Source organism: Cryptomeria japonica, chromosome 7, assembly GCF_030272615.1.
Source record: "Cryptomeria japonica chromosome 7, Sugi_1.0, whole genome shotgun sequence".
NCBI lineage: Eukaryota > Viridiplantae > Streptophyta > Pinopsida > Cupressales > Cupressaceae > Cryptomeria > Cryptomeria japonica.
Window position 1 is genome coordinate 131,079,703 of NC_081411.1, and position 17,888 is coordinate 131,097,590.

Genomic DNA, 17,888 nt, shown 5'->3' on the forward strand with positions numbered 1-17,888 from the left:
TTAACATGCCTACCTTTGATGTCTTTTGTGAGCATTTGTCTCATGAGCAGTCTCATCTTTCTCAGCTAGATAAGCTCTTAGGCTCCAAGAACAAAGCATTGGTTGCTCAGTCCTCTAAGGAGATAGAGAAATAAAAGCAGAAACCGAAGCCCAAGAAGAATTCTGCAGGCAGTGAGTCTTCCTCCAAGCCACCTCCTAAGTCTGATTCTAAACCTCCATTTCCTCCAAAATAAGGGAAATATTCATAGTCTGGTGAGTCTTCCTCCAGGACTAAGAAGAAATCAGGAGACACTTTGCAATTTTTGTGGCAAGGAAGGACATCTAGTTTCGAAGTGTTGGAAAAATTTAAAGGCTTTAGAGGAAGCCATGCAACAGCATAACATCTTCTCACCTCAGGCATCTTCTCCTTCCATAGGGAAAGGTCATTCTCTCACTGCTCGAGCTTCAACCTATGGGTCTACATGGATACTCGATTCTGGTGCTTCTCACCATATGACTCACACTCAGCAGTTGGTTACTTCTCTTGCCTCTTGTGGTATTTCACAGATTGCAGTGGGTGACTCAGTACAACTTTCAGTCTTGGGTTTAGGTTCTGTCTCTTTGGATGGGGGTACTTTGTAGGATGTTCTAGTTGTCCCTGACATCTCAACGAACCTCCTGTCCATTTATCAAATTTGCCACTCTCGCTCTGGTAAGACAGTTGATTTCTCACCACATCATGTGGTTATTCGGAACCTCCATGACTCTGATTTGGTTGTGGCTTCTAGGGGTATTGATACTGTATCTCATCTCTACAGATTTGATGAGTTTGAGCCCTCTTTCGGTACAGGTTCATCTCTTATAGCACATGCAGATTCAGTGAGTCAGCTTTGGCATGAGCACTTGGGCCATGTCAATTACTGATATCTTCAGCAGATGAGTACACAGGCACTTGTTCTTGGGCTCCCATATATTTCCTGCACTGATGGTGTTTGTCATGGTTGTGTGCTTGACAAACATCATAGAGATCCCTTTCTGAAGGGAAGAGCCTCTCATGCTTTGGCACCCTTGGAGTTGATTCATAGTGATCTTATGTCATTTCCCACTCCTTCTTTTTCTGGGGCCAAGTATGTACTCACTTTTATTGATGACTTCTCCAGACGCACATGGGTGTACTTTCTGAAGTACAAGTCTGATGTCTTTGATTCATTTTGAATCTTCAAGACATTTGTAGAGAAGCAGTCTGGTTGTTCTATTCGACAGATACGAACAAATAATGGGGGGGAGTATGTGAATCAGGGTTTCAGAGATTTTTGCACTGAGCATGGTTTGTAACATTAGTTTACTATTCCCTACACCCCTCATTAGAATGGTGTTGCTAAGTGAAAGAATAGAACTTTACGGGAGATGGCGAATTGTATGATTCAGTCCAGGTCCATGGATTCATCTTTTTGGGCTGAGGCAGTCAATTGTGCCAACTACATTCAGAATCAGATGCCTCACAAGGCTATTTGACATATGACTCTTGAGGAGGCTTGGTCTCATGACAAGCCTGATGTTTCTTTTTTCCGAGTGTTTGGCAGTGAGACATGGGCTTTTATTCTTGATGCTCAGAGGAAAGACACGGAGCGAAAGAGCCAACCCCTCATTTTTGTTGGCTATTGTGAGGATGTTAAGGCATACATGTTGTTTGATCCTGATTCCAGAGAGATCCTGTTTCGATGGGATGTTTAGTTTGATGAGTGCCTTCCCACAGTGGATACCCCGACTCCAATGTCTACTCCTCTGCCTACTCTGCCCACTGCACCCCTTCAGGATCTTTTTGAGGATGCTTCTGATGATGGTGCTGATGATCCACCATCCTCACCTCCACCTGCTCCACCTCAGATTCCCAAGTGGGCTCGCCTTACTGTTGAGGTGATAGGTCCTATGGCCGGTGATCCTTCAGATACTCATCGCACCCATTCTCATACTATGGGTTCTATTCTTTTGAGTCATGCTATTTCAAATGATCCTAAAAAATGTTCAGAGGTGACAGGTCACCCTGAGTGGGATTGTGCTATGAAGGAGGAGTATTCTTCTTTGATGAGGAATCATACTTGAGATCTATGTCCTCTTCCTAAGGGTAGAAAGATGGTTAGGTGTCGCTGGTTGTATCACACTAAGTATATTGTTGATGGTTCCATTGATAAGTACAAAGCTTGTCTTATTGCGAAGGGGTTTTCACAGGTTGAGGGTATTGATTACTTCGAGACATTTGTCCCTGTCGCCAAGATGAACTCTATTCGCTTTGTATTATCTCTCACAGCTTCTCGGGGATGGCCTATTTTTCAGATGGATGTGAAGAGTGCCTTCTTGCACGGGGATCTACAAGAGGAAATCTACATAGAGCAGCCTCAGGGATTTATGCAAGATAGTTCTTTGGTTTGCAGACTTTGGCGTTCATTGTATGGTCTCAAACATGCCCCTCAGGCTTGGTATGAGAAGATGGATTCTTTCTTGCTCTCCATTGGGTTCACCTGCAGTCATTCTAATCACACAATTTACATTCAACTTCTTGAGGGTGAGATCCTGATTCTTGTGCTATATGTTGATGATCTTCTCCTCACAGGTAGCTCATCCTCTATGATTCAGCATATTCAGCGTGCCTTGATGGATCAGTTTGAGATGACCGATCTTGGTCTTCTGCATTATTTCCTTGGTCTTCAGGTGATTCAGTCTTCTGATGAGATCTACATTTACCAACAGAAGTATGCTCTTGACATGCTTCAACGCTTTGGCATGCTTGATTGCAAGCCTACTCCCACTCCTTTTCAGTCAGGGTTGTTTTTATTACTACTTGTCCCACACCTTTAGTAGATTCTACACTTTACAGGCAGTTGGTTGGCAATTTGTTGTACCTGACTCACACCCATCCTGATATTTCCTTTGCGGTTGGTCTTGTCTCTTGATTCTCCCATGATCTTCATGAGAGTCATTGGAAAGTGACCAAACATATTTTGAGGTACATTTGGGGCACTAGTACTCATGACATTCACTACACATCAGGGGAACCTCACATTGTTGGCTACACTGACTCAGATTGGGCTTCTGATGTCACTGATCAGAGGTCTACTTCTGGCTTTGTTTTCTGTCTTGGCTCTGGTCCTATCACATGGTCTTGCAAGAAGCAGACTGTTCATGCATTATCATTTACAGAGGCTGAGTATCGCGATGCTATGCTTGCCATTCAGAAGATCTTATGGCTTCGCTAGTTGATGATTGAGTTTGGTTTTCCTCCTGATAGTCCCACTGTTCTTTGGTGTGACAATCAGAGTGCTATTCATATTTCCCGCAACCTAGTAGAGCGCTAGCGGACGAAGCACATTGAGCTTCACATGCATTTCATCCGCCAGTTGATTCATGAAACCTTTTGCATCACCGCGCTATCTTCAGTTGCGCTCTATGCTTGGGGTGAAGGAAGTTGTCCTTGGGGGGTCTTTCTGAGGCCTTCCTTCTTCTTCTTCTTTCAACATGTTATTTTATCTCTTTTTGGAGAGGATTTTTTTCCCACTGGGTTTTCTCCTTTTCTCCGTTTCATAGAGATTTCATTGTATTTGGGTACCTGATCAGACCTTGTTGCCGGGACCCATCTTTCTTGCTTTCAGTAGCTGTTCTAGGTTTTAGCTTCTCCCTAAGTCTAGCTTAAGGGTGATAGTTTTGATACTTAATATAAGTACAAATCCAATAGCCAACAAGATGAGAGGGTGGGGGTGAATCATACAAACTTAATCATCCATAAAAACATCAGATTCAACCTCGGTAACATATATATTAGTCATATAATCAAAACTGTCAAACATGCAAACTCAAAAGCATATGAACAATATAAGCCTCATAACACTAGATTTAACGTGGAAACCCAAATAGGGAAAAACCACTGTGGGATTTCGGACCCACTAAGAAATATATTCTTCTAGAGTATGCTTGGTTAAAAGCAAATCCTATTAAAGATTACAAACACATTGCTAGATGTGACCCGGTTAAGGGATTTCCCTCAGATCTGTTAGGATCTTCACTTTGTTAGAAGTGACCTTGTCAAAGGATTTCAAAACACTCAATCAGAATGTCACCTTGCTAGAGGATTTACATATAAGACTATTAAGTCCACTCGGTTAAGAGATTTTCTGTCACTTTCACAAAATAACAATAATAAAAATCTATCTGCAACTTCACATCTAAAATGCTAAAGCAGATTCTTATTTGTTCAATACAATCTAGACATAGAACTAATCTTGTCTATTTGTTGGGCTTCTATACTCTGTTATTCTAACAGGTCTTCAAGCTTCTATGCTCAGTAATCACTATGTAGCATCCCTGTGCATACACTTGCCTTCATACATTGTTTATCAACAGTTTCCTATTTATAAACAATTAGGTAACCGCTTAATCTCCTTGATCACATTTCCCATGATCAATCATAGCCATCAGATCTTCAATCTTGTCCAGGTTCAATGCATATTTCGATCTGAAAATGTTTTACCCCGCCTTGGAACTTGTATAATAGTCTTGGAACTTGTGCCAGGGTATTGCGGTTCAATCTAAGCTATAGATCTTCATGCCGACTTTCCATTGTCTTAGATTCGTTAACAAACTTCTTCCACGACTTATCAATCATTTGATCTGCTCCAGCTCATTAGCTTCTTTCATTAAATACTGCATGTAAACATTTAATGCATTCTGTTATAGCTCAGTTACAACTCGGTAACAACTCGGTGAATACTAAACTTCACTCGGTAGACATTCCGCCTTCATTAACCGATAGCGATAACCTTAGGGTTTACCGACTAGGTTCTTTGCTTGATAACATAGTATAGTATTAACCTTTACAATTTTACAACATATGTATGATGTTAAAACAATCTAAAACATCATGATCTCATCATTGTCTGACTCGGTAGTAGTTGCCCATTGAATACCTTATTCATCATATTCTTTCCTGTGTCTTTCACCGACATCTTTATAATCTTCATATCATACTTCTCAAGATATGGCAACATCATACTGAATTAGAAAATCAATTTCTTGACATCAATGGTAAAATAATAATATCAAGATAGTAAAACATCTTTAATCAGTTATATCCATAATCATCAACAACCTTCTCAATATCCTTAAGAAATGCCAACAATCTTTCATTATCTGAACTATAATGCGATATTACCAACAATCTCCCCCTTTGGCATTGATGGAAAAACCAATTGATTTGACCTTAATAGATTCGGTTTGTTGTGATTCTGAAATGCTGAAATGCTCTCCCCCATACATTAGACTTCTTATGTTTTCTTTAGTCTTCTTTCCAATCTGTAGTCTGCTCAGTTTTCTCTTTGTCTTCTCCTGATAGGTCTTCTCTCAGTTTTCTCCCCCTGTGTAGGTATTCTCCCCCTTTGACAACAATGCCAAAAAGAAAAGAACTAAAACATAATTTCTTTCTGTAAGAAGTGATTTCCTGCAGTTGTGTAGCAACTGAGTCTCGGTCAGAGCATTTGTCTTCAATTCTTGTTCCTTGTAATATTCTTGTATTATTTCTAGTATTAATTCTAGTACACTTTTAGAAAACATCCTAAAGTGTATAACTCAGCATCAACTCTGAAAAGATATTCATTAGAGTCATCGGATTGATGCTTTCACCGAACTCGGTCAGTGAGTAGAAGATAGGGGTAGGACCCCTAACTTGCTTCTGAGATATTCAAAAGTATCCTTTGGTAGTGTCTTGGTGAAGATATCTGCTATTTGCTCCTTTGTGCTAACATATTCCAACACCAGTTTCTTCTCTTGAGCTTCTTCTCGAAGATAATGATATTTGATAGATATGTGCTTTGTCTTAGATTGCATAACAAGATTCTTTGAAATATTAATGGCACTAGTATTGTCACAGAATATAGTTACTAACTCGGTAACTTTCTCATTTATACCTTCCAACAGTTGTTTGATCCATGCAATGTTAGTACAATTCAATGCTGCAGCAACGTATTCAACATCTGCTATTGACTGTGAAACACATCCTTGTTTCTTGCTAAGCCAACTCACTAGTGTTTCTCCTAAAAAGAAAGCTCCACCACTTGTGCTTTTTCTGTCATCAATGTTGCCTGCCCAATCAACATCAATATAAACTTTTAAATTAAAATCATTTCCTTTCTGATATAATAAGCCATAATCCTCTGTGCCTTTCAAGTATCTAATTTTTTTTTTGATTGCCGTCATGTGTGTTTCTTTAGGATTTGTAGAGAATCTTGCAACTATGCCTATTGCATGTGCTATGTCTGGTCTGCTGTGAACAACATATTATAGTTTTTCAATCATGGATCGGTAGAGTGTCTCATCAACAGATGCAGATTCATCATTCTTTGATAATTTACAATTGGTAGTCATAGGAGTACTTACTGGTTTTGAATCATCCATTCCAAATTTCTTCAAGATTTCCTTTATGTACTTGGATTGAGTAATGAAAATCTCATTTTTTATTTGCAGTAACTGTAAACCTATAAAATACTTTATCTCACCGATTAATGACATCTCAAATTCTTTGCTCATTTCATCTCCAAAGTTCTTGCATAAAGAGTCATTTCCACAAAATATAATATCATCAACAAATATGGCTGAGATCAGTATTCCATTTTCATCATTCTTCATGTACATGTTGTTGTTCTCACTTGTCCTTATAAAACCAATCTTAATCAAATAAGAGTGCAATCTTTCATACCATGCTCTTGGTGCTTGTTTCAAACCATATAAAGCTTTGCTCAATTTACATACCTAATCTTTATTATTGTCTTCAACAAATCCTTCAGGTTGTTCAATGAAAACTTTTTCTTCTAATATTCCATTCAGAAATGCAGATTTGACATCCATTTGATATACCTTGAAGTTCTTGAAAGCAGCATAGGCCAACAATGTTCTTACTCCTTCAAGTCTAGCAATAGGTGCAAAAGTTTCACCATAATCAATTCCTTCTTCTTGAGCATAACCTTTGCAAACTAATCTTGGTTTATTTCGAATGACTTCCCCTTTTTCATTTAGCTTGTTTCTGAAAATCCACTTTGTACCGATTACATTTTTGTCCTTCGGTCTTGGGATTAGTATCCATGTGTCATTCTTCTTGATTTGATCAATCTCTTGTGTCATAGCATTTACCCAATCTTCACTGTTAAATGCCTCTTTTACTATTCTTGGTTCAAATTCAGATATCAAGCATGTGTTTTGTCTCAGTTTGTTCCTTGTCATCATTGGATCATCCTTATCTCCTATAATCTAACTTGGTGCATGATGTCTTCTGACATACTTGGCTAATACAGGCTCGGTAGGCTCTGTATGATCTTCTTCATCACTCAGTAAATAGATATTCTCTTCATTTTCTTCAATAGTCTTCTCGGTAGGACTTCTCGGTTGCACATAAACAAATTCATCATAGTCTTTTGGTTCTTTGGAATTTCCTTCATCATTTCTTTCTGCAAATTCATCAATTTTCACATTTGCACTTTCTACTATTTTGTTAGATGATTTGATCAGACATTTAAATGCTTTGCTTCTGGAAGAATAACCTAGAAACGTTCCTTCTTCACTTTTCTGATCAAACTTGCCATTTCTATCATCTTTATGAACATAGCATCTACTTCCGAAGATTTTAAAATAACTAACATTAGGTTTCTTATCATACCAGATCTCATATGGTGTCTTCAAAGTACCTTTCTTCAATTGAACTCGGTTCAAGGTGTAAATAGTTGTGCTTATTGCTTCTCTCCAAAATGTTTGTGGCACCTTCTTTTCAATCATCAGTGTTCTAGCACAATCCACAATAGATCTGTTTCTTCTTTCAGCTATTCCATTCTGCTGTGGAGTTCTCGGTGCAGAGACTTGTCTTTTAATACCACGATCATTGCAGAATAAGTTGAATTCATCAGATGCGAATTCTCCTCCTCTATCTGATCTAAGACATTTCAGTTGTCTTCCTGTTTCATTTTCAACTCTTGACTTGTACCATTTAAACATTTGAAAAGCTTCTGATTTTCCTTTAAAAACATTATTGACATCATCCTTGAATAGTCATCCACAAATAATATGAAAATTTTATCACCATAATAACTTTGAACTTTCATAGGACCACAGATATCAGTGTGCACTAAATCCAAAATTCCCTTAGAAGTGTAAGACTTACTTGTAAAGCTTGATCTTGTCATCTTACCCATCTGGCATCTTCCGCACATAGCATTTTCAGTTTTTTCAAGACTCGGTAGACCTCTTACTCTGTGCTTCTTACTTATTTTGATCAGATTATCAAAATCTACATGACAAAACCTCTTATGCCATAGCCATGTATCATCAATATTTGCATGCAAACACTTATTCCGAGTTGAGTCAAGGTGAAATGTATTACCTTTTGTTTGTGTCCCGGTAGCAGCTAACTTTCCATTCTTGTCATGAACTTTGACAATTCCTTTCTGAAATTCTATTCGGTAACCTGTGTTGTTTAGCTGTGCTACACTCAACAAATTGTATTTCAAACCTTCAACCCAATAAACATCATTGCATCTTGCATTATCAAGAAGTGTTATAGATCCTTTACCTCTTACCGGACATGGTGCATCATTACCAAATCTAACATAGCCTCCATCACAATCTTCTAATATAACAAACTTGTGTTTATCTCCTGTCATATGATGTGAGCATCCACTATCTATAATCCAAGAATCATTAGTGTTTATGTGAGATATTAGGGATTTTTCTTCATACCTTTATTCATCTGATCCATCCTTGATAGCTGCATAAACAACTTCCTCTGTATCTGTCTCTTCTGATTTATCATCGTTAGATTCCTCATCAGCTATTAAGCATGTCTTTCTATCTCTTCTTCTGAAGTCTCGGTGTCCTCTGTAATGGTTATCTTTCTGTCTGTCATCTCGGTAATCTCTCTTTTCAGTAAAATCTTTGTCAAGACAGTTAGAAGCCATATGTCCTATCTTATCACAATTGAAACATTTCAAAGGTAGTTTTCCTTTATACTTACCTTTGCCTCTCGGTAACCTTTTGGCTAATAGTGCTTCAAACTCTTCTTGCTTTCTGATTTCTTCATACAGTTTGTGTACTTCTTCCATGTTCTTCTGAAATCTTTCACTTGCTCCACTGTGATCTCCTTCAGAGTACTTATACTTTCTTTCATTGTAGTCATTAGATTCATCAAGATGAAAAAAACTAAATGCATGTAGCTTACCAATAGTAGCATCCAAGGAAACTGACATATTAGGTACAAACCTCAATTCATTGAATGTAGAGACTCGGATTGCATAAGGTAGTAGAAGGGTTCTCAACAACTTACTTGTTATATCCTTTTCTTCAATAGTTCCACCTGCTCCTTTGATTTGATTGACAATCTCCTTTAGTCTTGTACTGTACTGAGTTATGTTCTCACCTTCATTCATCCTCATAGATTCAAGTTGTCCTCTTAGACTGTCTACTTTTTCTCTTTGAACATGTTCATCTCCTCCATATACTGATATGAGCTTATCCCACATTGCCTTTGCATCATTGCAGCCTTCTAGATCATTAAACTCTGAATCAGTCAATGCAGATGATATTTCAATCATTGCTTGAATATGTTCTTGCTTCGCCTTTATCTCTTCCATAGTCAATGGATAGGTGCTCAGTGCAACAAAATCATTCTCCAGATAGTATACAACATATTCTCCAACTCCTGATAGATGTAGCTTCATCCTTTTCTGCCATGTAGAGAAACTTGAGTTGTTCAGCTTCGGTACATCCCTCTTATACATCTTTGGATCTTTAACTCAAGTGCCTTTAAACTTTCCTTTTGGAGTCCAAAGCTCTGATACCAATTGATAGTTCTGATACTTAATATAAGTATAGATCCAATAGCCAACAAGATGAGAGAGGGGTGGGGGGGTGAATCATACAAACTTAATCATCCATAAAAACATTAGATTCAACCTCGGTAACATATATATCAGTCATATAATCAAAACTGTCAAACATGCAAACTCAAAAGCATATGAGCAATATAAACCTCATAACACCAGATTTAATGTGGAAACCCAAATAGGGAAAAACCACTGTGGGATTTCAGACCCACTAAGAAATATACTCTTCTAGAGTATGCTCGGTTAAAAGCAAATCCTATTAAAGATTACAAACACATTGCTAGATGTGACCCGGTTAAGGGATTTCCCTCAGATCTATTAGGATCTTCACTTTGTTAGAAGTGACCTTGTCAAAGGATTTCAAAACACTCAATCAGAATGTCACCTTGCTAGAGGATTTACATATAAGACTGTTAAGTTCACTTGGTTAAGAGATTTTCTATCACTTTCACAAAATAACAGTAATAAAAATCTATCTGCAACTTCACATCTAAAATGCTAAAGCAGATTCTTATTTATTCAATACAATCTAGACATAGAACTAATCTTGTCTATCTACTGGGCTTCTATACTCTGTTATTCTAACAGGTCTTCAAGCTTCTGTGCTCGGTAATCACTATGTAGCATCCCTGTGCATACATTTGCCCTCATACATTGTTTATCAACAGTTTCCTATTTATAAACAATTAGGTAACCGCTTAATCTCCTTGATCACATTTCCCATGATCAATCATAGCCATCAGGTCTTCAATCTTGTCCAGGTTCAATGCATCTTTCAATCTGAAAATGTTTTACCCCGCCTTGGAACTTGTATAATAGTCTTGGAACTTGTGCTAGGGTATTGCGGTTCAATCTGAGCTGTAGATCTTCATGCCAACTTTCCATTGTCTTAGATTCGTTAACAAACTTCTTCCACGACTTACCAATCATTTGATCCGCTCCAGCTCATCAGTTTCTTTCATTAAATATCGCATGTAAACATTTAATGCATTCTATTATAGTTCGGTTACAACTCGGTAACAATTTGGAGAATACTAAACTTCACTCGGTAGACATTCCGCCTTCATTAACCAATAGCAATAACCTTAGGGTTTACCGACTAGGTTCCTTAGGGTTTACCGACTAGGTTCTTTGCTTGATAACATAGTATAGTATTAACCTTTACAATTTTACAACATATGTATGATGTTAAAACAATCTAAAACATCATGATCTCATCATTGTCTGACTCAGTAGTAGTTGCCCATTGAATACCTTATTCATCATATTCTTTCCTGTGTCTTTCACCGACATCTTTATAATCTTCATATCATACTTCTCAAGATATGGCAACATCATACTGAATTAGAAAATCAATTTCTTGACATCAATGGCAAAATAATAATATCAAGATAGTAAAACATCTTTAATCAATTATATCCATAATCATCAACAACCTTCTCAATATCCTTAAGAAATGCCAACAATCTTTCATTGTCTGTTATAATGCGATATTGCCAACAAAGGGGGGTGTTAGAGTAATTGGGTATTTACTTGATTAATTAAATAATATTTGTTTAATTCTTTAAGTTCCCTATTATCTTTTTACACTTAAGCTAACATTAGATGCATAATAATTAATTCTTTTATTAATTATTATGTGCAAGCCTAGGGTTTTCCCTTTTAGGGTTTCTTGACCTATTAAAGGTCAATTTTCTTTTCTTTGATTCATTATGTCATTACACATTTTTGGTGAATATAGAGCTCTCCTCTTTTGAGCATATTTTTCCTGTGTTTTGTTCTGCAGATTGTTTTTGCTTCATTGCTTCTCCTTGTGACATATTGTTTTAGCTTGCAGAAGATCTTTAGGCTCCTGTGGTGTTGTGTTTCTCAACTCCAACATATTTTTTTCACCCTGTACGCACTTAGAACTCATAATTAGCTCGTACGCGCTCTTATGCCTTAAAAATGTTATGGTAGGGCAGAAAACTAATAGGTTCAGTACCTCGTACGCACTATTTGTAGCAAAGAAAATGTGAAGGAAAGAGAGAGAGAGAGAGAGAGAGAGAGAGAGAGAGAGAGAGAGAGAGAGAGAGAGAGATGGGGTATGGAGGAAGGGAGAAGTGGAGAGAGGGAGAGGGAGAGAAAGAGAGTCACCTTGTACGCACTTGAGAGGGGGAGAGAGGGAGACAATACACATACATACACACATATGTGTGTATATATATACTTAATATATTATATAAAATATATATTATATATATATTTTTGATCGGTAAAAGGTCGAAGCCGAAAATTTTATTAATCGTTATTAAAAATTACATCACTCCACTTGTGTGGGCGCCATTAGGAAAGAGTGGAGGCGAGAAAACCTCAGGCCTTCCCTGGGACCAAAGTCCAGAAAATTCTACAACTATTACATATAAGAACAGATTCTTGAGAATTACAATAGCACCTCAGGCTAAGGGTGATCAGGTGGGAGATATTTTCTTTCCCTTACAAGCCCATTTTAACATATTACAATTATCACTGTTCTCCTTATGCCCTGTCTTGAGTTTGAGCTTTGATTAAATGTTGTTTATAGGCCTTTTTAGCACAGTTGTCTTCCTTTCTTTTGTTAAAGATGACCTTGATCCCCCTGCATGGTTAGTTTTCATATCACTTGCCAAGATTGTTAGTAAAATTTAATTTCCTATTTCAAATACTATATTTTATATTCCAGTCTAGGATTATTCCTCAGCCATTTATCTGATTGGAACTGCCATTCCAAGATTTAAACAGAGAAATGTAAACAAAAAAAATAAACAAAGTGTTTCGATTTCCTTCTTTAGTGTTTCTAAATCCTTAACCTCATTTATCTACAAGTAAAAAGTAGTAGATATGATATAATCATAAACAGAGTTCTTAGATAATTCCCTTTTTGAACGATGCTCATCCATAGTTATGAATCACCTATTTACTTCCTTTTGTTTTTTGTATCAGGATGCTATCCCTGATAATGGATGATATCCAGGATACAATAACAAAAGGGGATAAAGGGGATTCTGTCATGCCTGTATTCGTGTCCACCTAACTCACTCAGCCATGTAAAATTTATACTAAGAGAGTAATAGAAATGGATGAGTGTTATGGCAGAATTTATCTTTATTCTCACCCAGAATATTCTGCATGCATGCCACTTATTACCCGTGGTATGTAGATTGTTAGATAATCTTTCATATATAGATAGCACAACAACAAGTGACATATGAGTATATTTTAACAACTTGCAGGACTAATAGAAGTTGCAATTGATGCTCTGAGTTCATGTAAGTCTACACATATAGATGTTGAAGGCCTTCATTGTAGATTTTGTTAACAGATCCCTCCCTGATTATGTATCCACCTAAATGAGTATATACTTATATATGAGTATATCCTAATGCTTATTGTAGACACCCAAAATTGTCCAGTCTAAATAAATAAATTTTATTTATTTAATTATCTAAGCTTAATTCTTCTATTAATTAAATAAATCTTTATTTATTTAAGTAATTCATTTATCCTCTTCTAGCCTTATTTCTCATTTAAATAAATACATTTATTTATTTAAATTATCCTTTTCCTAAATTAAATAAATATCTTATTTATTTAATTGATCCCACTCCTTCTATTAATTAAATAAATCTTTATTTATTCAATTAATTCATTAACCTTTTCTACCCATGACACATGTCATTCATCTCTTAATTCCTACACTACCTACCCCTTTCATTATTTTATTATTTCTTTTACCTACCCTCTAATCATAGCCGACCTCCTTTTACACCTCTCAATCTTATCCCTCCATTTCATATAGTGTCTTCTATATAAGAGGATACTTCCTTCATTATCAACCCTGGCTAATCAATTTATGCACTTGACTACACTACGCTTTTGACATATACGATCCTACTTGCAACCACATTCCGTTCTTTGTTGAGCTCTTGTGCATATAAAATCTGAGAGCAAATACATCAAACAAGATCAATGGAGATAGGAAGAATGGAGATCCAAACCCTATTGGACATGTGATGGTATAATCTTTGTGATTTCATTTGATTTGCATTGTCTTAGGTAATCTTCATATGTTATGGTGGATCTTTGTTGTTGTTAGGCTAGGGTTTTGTGGTTGAATTCATTTAGCCTTTCAATATTGTTATTATTGTTATCCATTTTCACCATATACACTTATAATCATATATATGAGTATATATTCATATATATGAATATCAAAACAATGTCAAAATATATCAGCCAATCCTCAATATATGTAGGAATATATGAACAGGAGCAACAATAGTAACTAAAATGAAAGGTCCAAGCTACTCTCATGAAGTGGATATTAGTAAAACCATAAAATTAACAGTTAATTCATACTATTTAATTGCATTTAAACCAGCTATGTTTATCCTTAAAATATGACAAGATTATTATCTCTTTTGAAGTCTGTATTGATCATAAGTTAACATTGTTCATCTTAATATAGTAATAAGCTAGAGTACCAAACTAAGCAGAATATAAGGTGACAAGGAAGGAACAAAAATGTCACATCTTCTGTCTAGGAACTGTAGCCTCCTTATTCGGAGCTTGAAGGGGAAGGGGTCACCTCTTCCCCCTCATCCAATTCCAAGCCCTCTTCCTTTAAGAAGTCCTCGAACCAAGTAGTCTTTGGCGGGTTCCTCACATGAAATAAGTGAAACAAGAAATTAACATTCCTATTTACTGCAGCAGTCCTCTCCCTGGTAAATGCTTCCTCATCCATAGTGATAATGGGGTATCTAGGCACCGGTTTGTTGTTTCTTATGAAAACATCATAGTCTGTTGGCCTCGGTATGGTCCAGTCATTGTTAATGTTGACAAGAACCCTCTGCATATCGCCCAAGATCGAGGCTATGAAGACCTCCTTACATAGAGCGCCTATGTCATCTCTATTCTTGGTGGAGATCACCGTAATAGCCAAGAACATGGCCGCCACATCGGAGTTTGCCCTAGTTCGGTCAGTGTTTGTGAGATAGTCTAGGCCGAGGATGTTCTCTACAACATCTAGTACTAAGGCATGAGGAAAGCGAATAATGCGTTTGAGGTGATCCTTGGTGATAACCCCATCGAAGGCCATTTGCCTCTTTGAGCTGCTCAGTTTGATAGGGGTATCCATTTCTAGTTTAACTTAGGTGCAGGAGGTATCAATGACACAGAACTATACAGGCCTAAAATGGTCTTAAAGCTTCTTAATTTTACCATGAAGGCTTGACTTAATAGTCGCGTTGGGTAATTATATTAATGACTGAAATGTCACATCCTCTCAAAAATCTTGCGTACTTTCATCCCCTTCAGACATCTCTATTTAATTTAGTATAATTGCCAATCTTCAGATGAAGATCCGCTTGTGAAGATATCATTTTGAGTTACCACACTCATATTTTGGCTAATGATCTTTCGAGTTTCTGACTAAGACAACCAGCTAATGCCCTGTTCGTTGGGACTCTAACCTACCATAATGGCCTGGATCTCTCTGAGATCAAATGTGTAATGATGATTGGGCATTTTGATTAAGAGTCTTGATTTTTCATACGACTGTAAATATTTGAATTTGAGTATACCCATCATAAGGAGCTAATGATTATCCAAAACCAAGTCCTTAAATGTAAAGAATAAATATTATATCATGTTATAAGTGATGTATAAATAATAAACAGAGTGAGTATATATATATAGTATATTTATATATATAATCCAATATATATTTTCATATATATATATATATATATAATAGATTATAAATATATATATATAGATTGTATATATATGTATATATATATCCAATATATATATATATAAATATATATATATATATATATATATATATATATATATATATATATATATATAAAATACATAATACATATATATAAATATAGATTCATATATATATATATATGCATATGTGTATATATAGATTGTATATATATATATATATATATATATATATATTGACTTACCACTAGCATTAAACTTTGTTATAAAATATGCAGTACACCAATCTGCAAAAAAAATTAATTTATTGTCCATCATATATATATAAATATACATTACATATATATATATATATGATAGACAATAAACAATAAATTAATAAATATACATTATATATATATATATATATATATATATATATGATAGACAATAAACAATAAATTAATAAATATACATTATATATATATATATATATATATATATATATATAGACAATAAACAATAAATTAATTATATATATATATGATAGACAATAAATTAATTTTTTTTGCAGATTAGTGTACTGCATATTTTATAACAAAGTTTAATGCTAGTGGTAAGTCAATAAACTCATCTAATCAGTATATATGTGCATATATATATACAAAATATTATGTATATATTTACATATTTATATGAGTGAGTATAAATGGTTTTTATATGTAGAATGATCTAAGCAACAAGTGTAAAAGGTTGTGTTAGATATATAATCCTCATCCCCTACCCCTAATATTAGACTTAGGCATTCTCTATGTATATAATGGGATGATGCATTTGGTCAATTTGTGGATAAATCTGTGTAAATGTTGTTATTTTAATAGGTTGTGTGTCATTGTAAAATTTTGTTAAGGATAGATGCCAGGGGCCACATGGATCACTGTTTTGCCATCTGCCCCCATGTTAGCTAGGTAGTCGGCCCTTTTGTTGCCCTCTCTGTAGATGTGGTTATAGATGACCCTGTCAAATGTTTTGATGTCCGTCAATATCTTAGTTAGGGAAACATTTAGCTTCCAATCAGGCATTGCCCCTTTTCTAAGGGCATTAATGATTATTGCTAAGTCCCCTTCAATGTTAATCCTCTTTACATTCAGTATTTTGCATAGATTTATACCTTCAGCTAATGCTTTTAGCTCTGCTTCATTGTTTGTGCTTTTGCCCATGGGAATGACCATGTGAGCCAATTCTTCTCCTCTTGAATTGTGAAGGCAACAACCAAGTCCAACATCTCCCGGGTTGCCCCTAGATGCCCCATCAAAGTTAAGCTTAATCCATCCCGCTTTAGGGGGTAGCCACTTACATTCTGCACGTTTTGTGTTGTTGGATGGTGGACCTTTCCCTATAAAAGGTGGAATCTTTAGACCCTTCCACCTTAGTCTCATTTTCTCATCCCAATAAGACATATTGACATCCCTCTGACTGTTAAAGGTCTAGTTGTTTACCATTTCTACTATGGTAGCTTTGATTTTATTGGTTAGTTGGGCCCAGTGCATTTTACTATCTTTGAAAATCCTCCTGTTTCTCTCCTTCCAGATTTCCCAGATCACAAGGGAGGGGGCTATGACCCATAAATTTTCGTACATACATTCTATGTTCCGAATGGGTTATGCATGTAATAAGTCAGAGAGAGTACTAGGAATAGGGGTATACCAGTTCAGTTCTTTTTTCAACCAACCCCAGCAATTGTGTGCATATTCACATGTTAACAGTATGTGATTAGTATTTTCTTCCTCCTTTTCACATAATGGGCACCTACTAGGGCCCTCAAATCCTAGTTTCCTGAAGGTTTCATTAGTGAGGAGCCGGTTTTGTATTGCTAACCATGCAAACAAGCCTGCCTTCAGTAGGCACCTTTTATCCCAACAAAGTGTTAGGGGCATGTTAGTGCTTGGGTTATTCTTATTTATTAATAGGTGTTTATATCCCTCCTTAGTTTCATACTTCCCCTTCTTGGATCCTGCCCACATCAGTTTATCTTTTATAGAATTTAATGTAGGGTTTCTTGAGGCTAGGAACCATGCTAAGAGGGATCTCTCTTGGTCTGGTAGGTCTAAATTATTCAGTGATTTCCATCTCCATTGTTTGAGGCCTTCAATGCTGTATTCTTCCACATAGTCTCTCACTTTATCTCCCCATTGCTCTTCAAGGATGGGTATAATTTTGTTAAAGTTATGAAGTCTGTTGATGGTTGTTTGAGCCCCCCAGGAG